We start from the raw sequence: 16,761 nt of genomic DNA on the forward strand, positions 1-16,761 counted from the left end.
TTGCATATCCCACTAAAATTATAAATGCGAAAGTTTGTAACTGTTTGTTTGTTACTTCATTACGTCTAAACCGCTGAACCCATTTAGATGAAATCCGGTATACAGATAGTTTGCGTCCCGGGGAAGGACATAGGATAGTTATTATCCCGGAAAATTGCATATTTCCTATGTGGGATAGTGAAAGCTGAATTCTGCGCGGACGACGTCGCGGGTAACAGCAGTAGGGTTAAATTGGGGGAGGGGGGGGTCTTACATAAATGTCATACGAGAGGTCCCATTCCCGTGGAACTAAGTATTACAGTGGGTATATAGGCGAGATGACATATTGAAGTTATTTTTAAACAATTTCCTTGCGTGTAATTAAAAAAATAATAAAATTGCTTTATTTACCTAGTTTGCGGATTTGGCTTTCGTAGAATTAGTCGGTGTATGGTATTGCTTTTATTAGTCCCTCGATAAAAATATACCTACTATTAATTTGGGATTCAGATGGTTTTGTTTCACCTACTTAATAACGAGCAGTAGCTATTAACTAAGTAATTCTGTATCGAAAATACAAACTGAGACATGAGAAAATACAAACTGGACAAAAGAGACCAGCACTGGGAATCCAGCAGTGGTGTAGGGGTAGCACGCAGCTCGGATTGCTGAGGACCTGGGTTCGATTCTCAGTGCTGGTCTCTTTCTCTGGTTTTTCTGTGCATCCATGGCTCAGTTTTTATTTTCGATATGGTTTCACGGGATACCCGTAAAAGTAACAAATTTGGAGTTGAAATAAAAAATACAAAAAGACTCCAAAAAAACAATCATAACTAATTCTTTAGTACTTAACAAATGTTTTGCCATCGTATTTTTTTGGAAAAGTTCGTATTTAACTGCTTTCTCAACTAGCTTACTGAAGTTTACAGAAGTAAGGTATTGATAAATAAATAAATAAATATAACGGGACAATTAACACCAATTAACCTAGTCCCAAAGTAAGCTTAGCAAAGCTTGTGTTATGGGTACTAAGCAACGGATAAATATAATTATTTAGATAGATACATACTTAAATACATATTAAACACCCAAGACCCGAGAACAAACATTCGTATTTTTCATACAAATATCTGCCCCGACACGGGAATCGAACCCGGGACCTCAAGCTTCGTAGCCAGGTTCTCTAACCACTTGGCCATCTAGGGCATCTGGTCTGGTCTGGTGGTTGATAAAACAAGATTAATACTAACTTGTCCGACAAAAAACGATAGAAAAATATTATTCACTAGATATGTAAAGCAGTGTGATTATCATTATTAGTATCTAAAGTGAATTATTCGTGTCTATCTTTATCATTTTCTAGGGCCAATATTGTTTACTTTAGATTTAAATCACAATGAAAGGATAAGATTGCTAATAGATATTAAACATAGGTACATACGTGTTGTACAGTTTAGTACACATAGAGTAAAGGCAGGAAGAAAAAAATGTACTTATACAAAAAGTATACACAAAATAGACTCTTGTAATTTTCTCTCTGTGTACCTGTTTTTTGTATCGCTTAGTATTTCTTTAATTACAATTGTATTTTCGATATGGTTCCATGGGATACCCGTAAAAGTAACAAATTTGGAGTTGAAATAAAAAAATACAAAAAGACTCCAAAAAATCAATCATAATTTGATTGCTTAGTAGCGACATCTCTTGTCTGGGTGAGTGGTTAGTTCCAAAAGAATGTGACGTCTGTCGACGCAACGTAGATGTCGCTAGTGCTGCTGCTTAAGTAGCATAGTAGAAATAAGCAACCTGAGATATGTATGCATAGGAAAAATTCGTGTCTAGATTCCTGTCCAGCAGTGGTGTTGGGATTATAGCACGCAGCACGGATTGCTGAGGACCTGGGTTCGATTCCCAGTGCTGGTCTCTTTTTCTGGTTTTTCTGTGCATCCTTGTCTCAGTTTGTGTTTTCGATACAATAAATAGTCATTGCATTGTATTGTATTGTAGACATAGGTAGGTACATAAAAAACGGTTTTTAAGGAATTTTTTAAAGTCGTCATCGTCATTGCCACCCTAAAACGACGGAGCACCACACGGTGTGGTCCACACCCTCCGGTCAGAACTCGGAGCGCAGGAACATCTAATGGAACTATACTGCATTACGTACCTATACTAAATTTCAAGTCAATCCGATCTTTATTGACTCTGTCCGAATCAATTGCCAATTTTGAATATTTTATTATTGTTAAAACAGTTTTCTTTATCTAATTTCTATCTTTAATTATTTTTTATTTTTAAGATAAAATTGCTTCAAGAATTCCTAAATTGTAGCTCTAAAAACCAAACTGAAAACTTTTTCCACTGATTTCTAGAACCTTCGTTTGCAGTGCAGGTTAGTAAAATATTTGCACGTAAGTTAATTCCTTTTAATCATACCTACAGATTAATCACGTTAAGAACTTAATATTTTAATAATCACAAAATACTCTGAATCATTAGTAAATCGATTAAAAGATAGCGCGTGAGTAATTAACATTCCGATAAGGAGTTTGGGAAAATCACTTCTGACACCCCAAAAGCGAGGGGGAAAACCATTATTAATACCACTTAACTCCTCTGAACTAAAGATATGACGAATTAGGACTACGTAATTGCCGATAAAAAGGTTGAAAACATGTTTACTGCATCGGTTGTATTTATTCGTGCCTACTTGATGCTCGTCACTGGGTGCTCGTAAATGTCTCATGTCGTAGTAGAATATACGCATGATACGGTAGTACTATTACTTAGTTATTCAAAGTCGAACTCAAACTCACAACATTTATTTACAACAAAAACACACTACATCACAACAAAAACTCAGTAAAAACATAAATAGAAGAAGAGAGAAAAATAAGAGACATTGTGCTGTAGAGTGATGCCAAAAGGACTCAGCTCAGCATGTGCCGTAGCCCTGTAACCAGAGCTGCAGCGCTGGTTTTCAGCTGAACCCCGGTGAGTGTGCACCCACGTAACTGAACGCGTAATTATTGCGTGAAAAGAAAAAACTATATATTATCATGACAAATATAAGAATTATAAAATACCTATAAACATATATATGCGTGGAAATTTGTACAAGATGATGATGATAATGATGTATTCTGTGGCATGATTTAAAGAAATACCAAATTACCGAACAAGTGCAAGTCTCGGTATGTAAAAATACAAGAAAAAGTACAAAATTCTTTATTTTGTAGAAAACTCGTTTTAAATGAAACCAAATATCGTAAAAAACATCGTGAGGCAACTGCACAGAGCTGAGAAGTAATTCGATGGTAGGTATGTGTGAAGTTCCCAATCCGCACTGGACCCGCGTGGGAACTACGGCCCAAGCTCTCACATTGTGAGAGGAGGCCTGTGCCCAGCAATGGGACGTAAATAGGATGGGATGGGTTGATGACATTTTAAATGGTGTAAGGAATGGAGCCGCCCAGTAAGCAAAAGTTGCTTGTGTTGGACGACACCGCAATTCCTTAAGTTAATTTTAAAGCAATTAAAAAAAAATAGAAGAGTAAAATTTAAGTAGTAAAAAGTAAAATATTAACGGCTGTATCCTTAAAAATTCAGTGTCGCTCTTTTAAACATATTGCGCATATTTTATATGATACGAGACAAAACGAGCAAGCGGGTCACCTGATGGAAAGAAATCACCGCTGCCCATGGACACCCATAACATAAGTTGAGTTACAGTTGCGTTGCCGGCCCTTTGAGAAAAGAGTAGGGTGGTGTGGGAACCTTCCATAATTTTTCATCAAATACATTTTTATTCGTCACGATCTTTCATTTCTCCATTCATTGCTGTAGCGAATATTAACCTAAAAAACCGGCCAAAGCGAGTCATTTCTTCCCTGACAGTATACAGGGTGGCCCATTTATATCGGTCAGTATGGGAAAGTCTGAAACTATACGACATACGAAAATTTCTTCTTAGGAACCATGACATCGATTTTAATAACAAGAAAAACTGCATTCATGCATTAAAAAAAAAACCTGTACTCAGCTCGGGAATTGGACCCGGTTGCTTTGAAAAAAAAAAACTTACACTATTTCTATTTAGATATCGATTGTGTACGTCTTAAGAAATAAATGTGTCCATGAAACATTATGTCTAAAATGAATAAAATGCATTGTTTTCACATACTTTAATTTATTTTAGTAGGTGTTCGAAGTTTTTTTTCAAAACAACCGGGTTCGATTCCCGAGCTGAGTACAGGTTTTTTTTTAAATGCATGAATGCAGTTTTTCTTGTTATTAAAATCGATGTCATGGTTCCTAAGAATAAATTTTCGTATGTCGTATAGTTTCAGACTTTCCCATACTGACCGATATAAATGGGCCACCCTGTATATTATTAAAATTCATAAACTATGAGCACACCAAACACGGTTTTATCTAGATCTAGAGAAACCTTTAGAGCCATTTCCGAGAACCCTTAAAACAGACAAGGAATAAAAATAAACAAGAATTAAAAGGTATTGATTAAATAGAAACAATTTCACTTGTACTTACAACTGAACTAAGTATAAGATGAACAAACATCTGCTCCGTAGCTTTTAATAAATGAAATACTGTCGGACATTCTGACATCGTGTTTTTTTTGCCGCCAAAAGGATCTTTCTTTTTGGGCATGCAAATCTGAGATGTACACGATAGTGCGCGCGCGTCGACGTTAACATGGGTATGGCACGAATCAAGGAAAATACGGGAGGTTATAAAAGCATCCCAGGGCCGATAAACTTTTTCTTGTACTTTGTTACATCCCCTGCCCTGGGCAACCACAACATTTTTGTCGTAACTAACTAGATATTTGTAATCCCATTATTTTATGGCCTATCTTTTTTATGGACAGTAAACGTCATAGTTTGGCGAAATTAGTGATGTAACTGAAATTATGTACCCTTTTTGAGAATAAATAAATAATATTTTTTTATGGAATAGGGGGAAAACGAGCAAACGGATCGCCTGATGGTAAGCGATTACCATCGTCCATGGACACCTGCAACACCAGAAGAGTTAGAATATAGAATATATTTATTTGCAAAGAATAAGTAGTTACATAAAATATCATTATAGGTGGTGTTGAGACAATAGGCAGATTATTCTGCTATTTCTAATTATAGCATGCAAAAATAAATTTATTTTTTTAGTGTTAAGTTTAAGGGTAACTGAGAAACTCCTTTACACTATAGTATGTTTTTTCTGACAGTATCTGTACTAACTTATTTTTAAATTTATTTAGAGGACGCACAAAATCCGCCCCCCGAACTAATCAATTATTTGAAACTAAGTCTAGCGTAAAATAATTAAATGATGATTTAATAACCGTTTATTGATAAGGTTTTGTCGGTGTTTGTCGAAAACCACACATCTTAGACCCTTGTCGACTGCATCAAAATTATTACAAATTAGCTCTAGTATATACTTCCTTCAATAACCTAACCTAACCAACATAAAGTTGGAAAACCCACGACTTTGTCACTTCAAAGTTCAATATCTCAAAAACGGCTGAACCGGTTTTGATGAAACATGTCTAAGAACCATCGCTAGAAAACCTGATTTCAAATAAAAAAAACACATTCAAATCGGTCCACCCGTTTAAGAGCTACGGTGCCACATACAGACAGACAGAGACACACACAGACACACAGGCACACATAGCGGTCAAACTTATAACACCCCTTTTTGCGTTGGGGGTTAAAAATAAGTTGAATTGGCTGTCAATCTGGGCCCGATTGCACAACAAAGTACAGTAAGCTGTTTTGTGTTCAAATTCACTAATATTATTACTTAGCTTATATTTTATTATGCAATTGGGCCCGGGAGATATATATTATCTCCTCCCCCAACTTCTCACCTACATGGCCGTCACTGTGAGATGGCGGGAAATAAGAGGGTCGGCCATTTTGAATGGCGCAGGAGCACAATGGCTTACGAATGGCGATGCAGATGTGCAGTGCTTCGATGTAGTGGGAAAATCTACATGCGAATATCCCTTCGCGGTTTATTATTCTACTTCCATAAGTAAGTACTACTTATTATAAATTATAAATGCGAAAGTATTTTTTCTGACTCACTGATTGAGATAAAGTTCGCAGATGAAGTCGCGAGCAACAGATAGTATAGGAATAATAATAAATAAGTATGTATTTGAAATTTGAATCGAAAATACAAACTGAGACATGGATGCACAGAAAAACCAGAAAAAGAGACCAGCGCTGGGAATCGAACCCAGGTCCTCAGCAATCCGTGCTGCGTGCTATAACCCCTACACCACCGCTGGACAGGAATCAAGACACGATTTTTTCCTATGCATACATATCTCAGGTTGCTTATTTCTACTACGCTACTTATGCAGCAGCACTAGCGACATCTATGTTCCGCTCTCATCGAGAGACGTCACATTCTTTCGGAACCAACCGCTCACCCAGACAAGAGATGTCGCTACTAAGCAATCAAATTATGATTGGTTTATTGGAGTCTTTTTGTATTTTTTATTTCAACTCCAAATTTTGTTACTTTTACGGGTATCCCGTGAAACCATATCGAAAATACAAACTGAGACATGGATGCACAGAAAAACCAGAAAAAGAGACCAGCGCTGGGAATCGAACCCAGGTCCTCAACAATCCGTGCTGCGTGCTATAACCCCTACACCACCGCTGGACAGGAATCTAGACACGAATTTTTCCTATGCATACATATCTCAGGTTGCTTATTTCTACTACGCTACTTATGCAGCAGCACTAGCGACATCTATGTTCCGACTTTGAATGCTTGCTTGCGTGTTTGAGTGTGTATATGTGCACGCGTGTGTGCGTGTGTGTCTGTAGCTGTGTATCTGCTTGTTAGTTACTCTTTCACGTTCTAACGGCCGACGAGATTTTGATGTGGCTTGTGTAGACAACTTATTTCTTATTTATACAACGCGGGAATGCTGCCAGCCTTCTGGGCACAATGAACAGCGACAGTGACCTAGGAGGGATTTTAGGTTAGGCTAGGTTATATATTTTTTGTACATAGCCATATTTTTAAATGTTTCATGTATTGTGTTTTATTGCTTTTTGTTATAAATACTTATTTCTAAAATCAGTAACACATTGTCTACTTTAGCCCGCTTTCCACTGCCGAGTGGACTCCGCACGGACTCACAGGAGGTCGGGTCTGACTTTCCGGCTCTGATCTGATTAATTCTGATATAAGTATGTTAGAGCGGAGTCTAAAATAATAGACACGTAAGTATTTTATTTTTTGTAGTTGCCTAACAGATTACTGAAAGTGACTAATCCCTTTAACTTCTGTCACAGAATAAGTAATCTTCTGTACAGTTTGGCTCAAGCAAATTGCTAGTTGATAACTGTTTTAATTATATATATTTGAGAACACGAAAAATAATTTGATTCAGATTAGTACTACGATTACTAGCTGCATTATAGGCGTGACTACACTATGAGTGACTATAAGGCAAAAATTCCAAAAAAAAACCTTACACGGGCTTTCAGTCAATCTAACCCTTCACCTTCATACTTAAATATAATATATTTCTTTTATATGATAGGGCGCAAACGAAAAAAATGAATGGAAGAGTAAAATATAGCTTGGGACTAACCTAAGCAACAAAATTTGGAAAACCCCCGACTTTGTCACTTCAAAGTTCAATATCGCAAAAACGGCTGAACCGATTTTGATAAAACATGTCTAAAAACCATCGCTAAGAAACCTGCTATCAAATAAAATAACCCGCATTGAAATAGGTCCATCGGTTTAAGAGCTACGGTGAGACAGACATTACCCCCATAGACCCTCTTTTTGCGTTGGGGGTTAAAAAGTAAAATATTAACGGCTGTGTCCTTAAAAATTTAGTGTCGCCCTGCTTTTAAGCATATTGGGATTTTTTAATATGATACGAGACAAAATAAGCAAGCGGGTACCTAATGGGAAGCAATCACCGCCGCCCATGGATACCTACAACATAAGTTGAGTTACGGATGCGTTGCCGGCCCTTTGAGAAAAGAATAGGCTCGTTTTTTGAAGAGCCCAAATTGCACTTCCCAGTAACTCAATATTATGTCATTCGCAAGGCTTCATGGAAAGCGCACAAGCTTTTTGCTCTTCGATCAAGCTTTCACACTCCGTCTCCCTCTTCTCCATACAAAACCGGGTGTCGAACAAGGACAGCCAATCTCCGGTTTCCAGACACTCGGCAGTCGCCGGCAATGCACGAGCGCTCACGAACGAATCCAAAATAGTTCGTTTTTTAAAAAATACGCGAACGTGACAAGTTTTTTTTAATGTGTTTTTGCGACTACTAAATAGCTGTACTTATTTGTGTTTTTGTGCTGTTGTGGTGTATTGTATGGTTTTTATGTGAACTGTCTAAGGTATGTACATACCTACATTTATTATTTTTATAAGAATAGTAATATTACATTGATAGCTCTTTAGTTATTTATTAAACAATGTGTATCTCGAAAATACACGGGATGACCGTAAAAGTAACAAAAAATTTGGAATTGAAATAAAAAATACAAAAAGATTCCAAAAAACCAATCTTAATGTGTATCTGACACATTAAATGGCCTCTTTACCACTCAATGATATAATTCCTGATATTTTACGTGACAGCTTAAAACTGGGTCCATATTGTTATCGGCTCACATACTTATTGGAAGTCCGAATGTAATGTTTGTCAGAATTATCGTTTGTCATAACTCTTTTTTCTCTGAATCCAATAATTGTTCAGAATTGTTATAAAACAAACCTAACCTAACTTATAGTTTTCTATAGGATGACCATTTAAAAATTTCAGAAACCTGTAAGGTTTCGGTGGGAAATAAATTATGACAAACGTTGATTCGGACATAAATTACGCTATGACTAGCGAAGAGTATGCGAACTTTGGCGCTCCCCTTAAAACGGAATAATCCTACTTAGTTCTTCCTAGCAATGTACCTAATGGTATGTGTAAAGTTCCCAATCCGCATTGGGCCCGCGGGGGAACTAGTGATGAAAAATACTACACCAAACAATGTGTTTATGTTAATTTAACCTTACCAACAAAAAGTCGGAAAACCCCCGACTTTGTCACTTCAAAGTTCAATATCTCAAAAACGGCCGAACCGATTTTGATAAAACATGTCTAAGAACCATTGCTAGAAAACCTGCTTTCAAAATAAAAAAACCGCATTCTAATAGGTCTACCCTTTTAAGAGCTACGGTGCCATACAGACCGACACACAGACACACATAGCGGTCAAACTTATAACACCCCTCTTTTTCCGTCGGGGGTAAAAAAATACACCCTTTTTGGCGGGTACTTGTAGTTTCAATACATGTTTTATATTTATACGTAATGTACTCGTATTGATTATAATACTTCAGTTGTCCTTGACATTATTTTGTATAACGAAGTCACCTGCCCCCAGCCGGTTGCACGATCGTTATCAAAACTGTAATGTTTAAAAACTTTTGTCCACCTATGGGCCTCATAAGGATGATTAGGAGGGTTTAGGACATTGAGCCTAAATTTAGGACATACCTATGTACCATCAGCCAAATATATGGTCTACCACCCTAAAGTTGATAATCGTTTGCATGTCATAAAACAATAATGCCAATAGACGTGTCTGTTAACTTGTAAGTTCGACTTTAGCGACATATTCATTTGATAGGAACTTGTTTAAAAATTTATAGACCACTTTTTTGGTTGATGGTACCTACTAAGATTGGTTTCCTGGGTTCGATTCCCAGCACTGGTCTTATTTTTCTGGTTTTTCTATGCATCTATATTTCAGTTTGTATTTTCGTAATGGTATCTACGTCAAAGCGAATGTCAACTTTTGGCTACTTTTGGGCATTTTTACTTTAAATCTAGCTTTTTTTCAGAATTAAGTAGGTACCTAAATCTGGGTTCTTCTTAGTAAGAATTATGAGCGCCATTGATTTTAAGTAATAACAAAAACCCCATTTTTCCAAAAAAAAGTGAAAACCAAAGCAGCGTTTCCACCAGAGATGTGCGAGGATGTATTGCTAGGAATGTGTTTTACATGAACCAATAGCCCTTTCGAGCCCAGCTGATACAATTGTTGTACATAAAGTCCATTTTCGTAACTCTTTTCACACTCGGCTGGGTTCGAAAGGGATAGAAACGCTTCATATACCTCGCCTTGCTCCGCTCAGCTGTTTCCACTGGAGATGTATGTAGTACGAGGATGTGTAAAGGTGTGCAACTTTTTCGTCTTCACCCAAATTTTAAGTGAAAATGCTCTCTTACTGATTAATATTGTTTCAATTTCTAATACATAATTGAAATTTGACGCGGATCTTACGACAATTAGTAATTCACCACCCCCAAGACTTAACAAAAGGACTTCTCGTGAACATGAAAAACCCAAGGTTTAGAACCCACGATCCTCTGCTTATAGATTAAACCACGTGCTACGACGGCAATTATTGGACTACGGAACCGTAAACTGGCAATGCCTCCATGTTTCTTGAAACACACTCCTAGATCAACAGAGATTCAGCTCAAAACAATGCGCGATATTAATTTAGACAAAACTATTTTCTGAAAGTTCTAAATTAAAATGGTGTATTTGGAGTTGATGCTGTTGATCTGGGAGTACGATATATCCAGAGTGGGCACGCTTAAAAGTCAGCTGTTTTCGTAGACGACAGCGCCTCTGAAGTCTGAATCATGAAACACAACCGTCAAAAATGTGTCAAACGACTTTGAGAAATTTACCTGTCTTTCATCTGTCTACATATAGCCTGCGCGGAAGTTGATGCGTAGGGATTTTGCCTTTTCTCAGTTTATTGCTGATTTCGTTACATAAAGTATTGTTGTTTTGTTTAGTCGACTGTTACAGGCATGATGAAAGAAATAAAGAAAAGAAAATATAAATGTCAACCTGTATAAGTTTGTTGTGTGCGTGCGTGTGCGTGTCTGTCATGGTAGATTTTGTTCATCCTCCGGCCACCAGTTAGCGCTTGTTACTACAGATGCAAATTTGGCCACAGAGTTGCCACTCTATTTCTCTATGGTAACAATATTCTTTGGATGTATCTTTAGGTAAAGTAGGATATCCACAAAGATCGTGAGGCAATATTAGAGAGCACATGCTCGCCTCGCGCCGGCGCAGTGGGCAGCACGAGCGGCGGTCACGACTGGGACCTACGGCTTCATTGGACTAGGGAATTCACTGGTTAAACTTCTGTGACATATTTATTTTACACAAAATTGGGATTGTCTAGAAAAAATAAAATGCAACACTGACTTTTGACTTTTTTTTTATTACCGACCTGACTACGACGCTTGAGGTCCCGGGTTCAGTCGGGGTGATATTTGTGCGAAAAAAAACGAATGTTTGTTCTCGAATCGTGGTATTTACCTACCCACAAGTTCACAACACAAGCACACACAAGCTTTGCTACATTGGACCAGGTCTTTTTTTTAATTTAATGTATAAAATTAAATCCCGCCGAAGCCGTGGAAGCCGTGGTGGCCTAGTGGTTTGACCTATCGCCTCTCAAGCAGAGGGTCGTGGGTTCGAACCCCGGCTCGCACCTCTGAGTTTTTCGAAATTCATGTGCGGAATTACATTTGAAATTTACCACGAGCTTTGCGGTGAAGGAAAACATCGTGAGGAAACCTGCACAAACCTGCGAAGCGATTCAATGGTGCGTGCGAAGTTCCCAATCCGCACTGGGCCCGCGTGGGAGCTATGGTCCAAGCCCTCTTATTCTGAGAGGAGGCCTGTGCCCAGTAGTGGGACGTATGTAGGCTGGGATGATGATAAAATCAAATTAACAAAGTACTTACCAAATATTTAACCTTTCTCTATATATCTAAATCTAAAATAACAGTATGATTGCAAGGTCGTACGCTGACACTAAAAAAATTTAAACCTCGTCTTACGTCTTAAGACAGTTACATTTAATTTAAATTACTTATTTACCAATAAAAAAAAATCAGCATTACGTTATGAAACCAATGCAAAAATACAATATTCAATTATTCATACCTATAAGAAACACAAAAGAGACATAAAAAAATTGCAATTATTAAAACTGCATGGATTTTTGAACGTCGTCTTCGACGCTGCCCTAAAACGACGGAACACCACACCCTCCGGCCAGAAGCCGGAGCGCAGGAACATCTGCTGGTGCTTGGAGGCACTTGGAGTCTAAATGAGCTGAAATTGTTTACACAAAGCGCAAAGCGTAAGCGATTTGCTTCATCTTTCATAATGCGAACTGCTAAGGAATGGAATTCGCTCCCGTCGTCTGTTTTTCCGCATAAATACAATCTAGGGTTCTTCAAGGCTAGAGTGAATAGGCTGTTACTGAACCAGTGAGATACACCTTTGGCCTCATCTGCACTTAACATCAGGTGAGATAGGGGTCAATCACGGTCAGATATAAGTAAAAAAAAACAAGCTACAGAGCTTGTAAATCCTACTTATATTACAAGTATAAATGCGAAAGTTAGTGAGTGAGTGAGTATGTTTGTTACTCCTTCTCGCTGAAACAGCTGGACGGATTCGGATGAAATTTGGTAGGTGGATAGCTGGACATCTGGAATAAAACATAGGCTACTTTTTATTCCGATATTCCCACGGAATAGGGATAAAATCTCGAAACAACAACCGCTGGGCTTAGAGTCATGGAATTGGAAATGAAAACCACGATTTAATTTTGGGGAATTCTCACGGGAATTTTTCAAAAATTCCAAAATTTCAATTCAGCTGCTGGATCTAATGATTTACGTGTGCGAAACCGCGGGTAAACACTAGTGATTAAATAAATAAACGGGTTGTTCCGAGCAGATCGCTTTACATTTTTTCATTTCAATTAATTAAATCGATTAGAGTATCTGTCAAACGATCAATCCTTATTACCGGATATAAACCAAAGGAATATCACGAAACAGATATTTTTATCACACATAATACCTTGAAGCGATACAGACAAATTTAAATGCAATATCTTATCTCATTGACGTCGATATTAATTGTCGTGTACGTCTATGTTTAGTATGTAGCGGTGGAGAGAGTGATAAACAGACGCCCACACGTTGTGACACGTTTACGACTATATCAAAGAGGGAATTAAATGTTAGAAGGGATAATGGAGGGGATCATGAACTATGTGTTTTGGCGGCTTTACATTGACGTTAGAGATTATACCTATCTACCATTAGGTATATGCTGAGCGAAGGCCCTTTGTGTATTTATCAAATAAACACTATGCAAAATTACATTTGAAATTTACCACGAGCGTAAACGTTAAATGAAAACATCGTGATGTCACCGGTACAAACCTGCGAAATATATAATTCAATGGAGTGTGTGAAGTTCCCGACCCGCACTGGGCTGCGTGGAAACTACGGTCCAAGCCCTTTCATTCTAAGAGGAGGCATGTGCCCTGTGTTGGGACATAATATGTAGGCTGAAATGTGAAGTATGTGTGCGTAGTACCGATACATAGTTGTAAAAACCTTGCTTAGTTTACTAGTAGGTCAATTGTCTCACTATTTTTAACCCCTGGCGCAAAAAGAGGGATGTTATAAGTTTGAACGCTATGTGTGTCTGTGTGTCTGTCTGTGGCATCGTAGCTCTTAAACGGACGGGTGGACCGATTAGAATGCGTTTTTTTGTTTAAAAGCAGGTTTTCTAGCGATAGTTCTTAGACATGTTTTATATATATCAGTTCAGCCGTTTTTGAGATATTGAACTTTGAAGTGACAAAGTCAGGGGTTTTCCAGCTTTTTGCTGGTTAGGTTATAACTAAGAATGAAAATTTTAACAAAACTTTCTTTAAAATCTGATTTAGAATCTTATTGAATTGACCTACGTATGTATGTCAAGCTACATTGGCCTTAAGGTGGGTACTGACCAACGTTACGAGGTGTAATGTAACATGTTGCACAGCGAGCATTCGTGCAGTCAGTACTTAGTGCTACGGGGAAACCAGCGAGCAACGAGCCGCTCGTTGCTCGCTTTGAGTGCTCCACCCGGCTGTCGGTTTTTTGGCGAATCCTTTGACTGTTACGCGGTTCAGTCAGTACGCTGTAACAAGTCAGCCATCTTTACTGAGAGTGGCTGGCGAATATGGAGCACAAGTTTTGACGAGCAACATTACGCAGATTTTGAGAACACAGCGAACATGCTCGATGCGAATGTACATTTCACCTCGTAACGTTGGTCAGTACCCAGCTTTAGGTAACAGCGGGCCTCAGCATTCCCACAATTCTTTAGATATTATCAATTGCACGAAGAAATAATTGCCTTACCGAAACCGCGAAAGCGTAGCTAACTGCCACACTACGGCAGTAAAAAGTTTTAAATACAAGTTGATTGTGTGTGACGACAGGATGGCTAAGTGGTTTAGAGCACCTGATACGATAGCTTGAGGTCCTGGGTTCGAATACCGGCCGGGGCAGATATTTGTGTGAATAACAGAATGTTTGTTCTCGGGTCTTGGATGTTTAATATGTATTTAAGTATGTATTTATCTACATAAGTATGTTTATCCGTTGCCTAGTAGCCATAGTACAAGCTTTGCTTAGTTTGGGACTAGATCATTGGTGTCAAGTGTCGCATGATATTTATTTATTTAAAAAAACCTTACTAACTCCGCTTACGGCTTATCATCATCCATCATCATAGACGACCGGATAACCCTGTGGTTAGGGAACCTGACGAAGCTTAAGGCCCCGGGTTTGATCCCTGGCCGGGGCAGATAATTTGCATGAATAATACGAGTGTTTACTCTCTAGTCTTGGGTGTTTAATATGAATCCATACTAATATTATAAATGTGAAAGTGTGTGTGTTTGTATGTTTGTCCATTACGTCGAAATGGAGCGACGGATCGACGTGATTTTTGGCATAGAGATAGTTTATGGGCCAGAGAGTGACATAGGTTACTTTTTATCACGGAAAAATGTACAGTTCCCGAGGGAACAGCGCGCGATAACCGAATTCCACGCGGGCGGAGCCGCGGGCAAAAGCTAGTTTATCTATAAAGTATGTTTATCCCTTCTCTAGTACCTTCTAGTACCTACCCATAGAACAATTTTTGCATAGTTTGGGACTAGGTCAATTGGTGTAAATTGTCCCATGATATTTATTTATTTATATCATTCAGATCAGATTTCAGAGGCGTCTTTCAGAAGGCGCCTACTGCAGGCCAAAGGCTTCTTTGCGTGCATGTGTATAAGTATGTTTATGTTTTCTTTTTTTAGCGGTCTTATTGTACTCGTAGTTGTTCAAAAATAAATATTTTCTATTCTGTTCTATTCTATTCTACTCACTCAGTCAATTTGATAACAGTCATTAGATGTATTTTTATAAAAAAAAGCGTAGATATTAAAAAATATGTCGCCATGTCTGCCATTAACTCGTATTTCATCATAAGAATGAGTTATCGACACGTCCATAAAAAAGATATTTTATAGTTTCGCCTTTTGTTAACAACCGTAAATCCGTGGAGGTTCATTACGTCCCAAACTGGTTCTTGTTTTCCACATAAATAACCTCGATGATGGTTTTATTGGGAATCATTAAAATATTAACTAGCCTTTACCCACGGCTTCGCTCGCGATAACCTTTACATATGACATTTGTTGAATTGAAATTCCGAAATTTGGCAAAATTCCCGTGGAAATCTCTCTAAATTACATATTGGTCTTCATTAACGTTGCATAGAAAATATCTGTGCAAAATTTTATGCCTCGGGGCTGTTTCACTATCCATTGATTAGTGTTAACTGGCGGTTAGGTGTGATGCCGTCTCTATTTGTTTTGTTCGAATAGACGGTGACGGCATCACATTTAACCGTCGGTTAACGCTAATCAATGGATGGTGAAACAGCCCCTAAATGTAGCGGTTGAGATTTGATCGAAACATCGGAATATCGAGATAAAAGATGCCTTTCGTTCAATCGGGTCGGACGACCCATACCTACACACTCACAAACATACACACACGCATACACACACTCCCGCACGCATGCACGCACACTCATAAATATTAAGTACTATATCTATAATAATTATCGTAGGACTTTTTTGGGAAGACGATTGAGTTATTGTGAGCCTGGGGCTAAGTTTTATTGTTATAGATATTTTTCATTCCTCATGCTCTTAAGCTGTTACTTTAATCTCTGCATATCGGGACTAAAGCTCCTTATTAATCTCTAGAGATTAAAGTAACTTTTTTCATTTACCTACTCTGGAAACTCCTAAACAGCCAATCACGGCGCTTGTGATTATTGCCATTTTGATTGATTGAGACTATTTGAGACAAGTTCTAGGACGTGGAAGTAACCCTAAAAGGACAACTGTGCAAAAAAAACTATTTAATTTCGTGAAACACGATTAATAATAACAAAACATAATATATTTAATTATATTAAGGATGAATTCATTTTATTATGCATAGTCCAATTAGTTTTAAAATAGTTTTCAAGTTTGAAGCATGAATCTGTTGGCTAAATATGCAAGCATTTAAAGCGTCAGTTTACAAAAAAAATAAAAGAAAAAAAAACGATTTAGATGAAATCCGGTTTACATATATAGTTTGAGTCCCGGAGAAGGACATAGCATAGTTTTTATCCCGGTAAATTGCATAGTTCCTGCGGGATAGCGACCGGAGTTGATGTTAATGGCATGAACTTATACCAGTGCTTCGTCACGCACTCACTTTCAATAGGTATATATTTTTAAAAATGTTGTCTCTGT

At 37.9% G+C, this 16,761-nt stretch overlaps 1 protein-coding gene across 1 annotated transcript in view; it reads left to right on the forward strand.

Annotated features, from left to right (window-relative positions):
* Window positions 1-7,946: 7,946 nt before the first annotated feature.
* dgo (ankyrin repeat domain containing protein 6 diego) overlaps window positions 7,947-16,761 on the forward strand; it is a gene marked incomplete in the record, with an annotated part of 142,968 nt that continues 134,153 nt past the window's right edge. Inside the window, 1 exon segment of the mRNA XM_074105938.1 lies at window positions 7,947-8,399.

The sequence above is a fragment of the Choristoneura fumiferana genome, chromosome 23 (genome assembly GCF_025370935.1).
Source record: "Choristoneura fumiferana chromosome 23, NRCan_CFum_1, whole genome shotgun sequence".
Lineage (NCBI taxonomy): Eukaryota > Metazoa > Arthropoda > Insecta > Lepidoptera > Tortricidae > Choristoneura > Choristoneura fumiferana.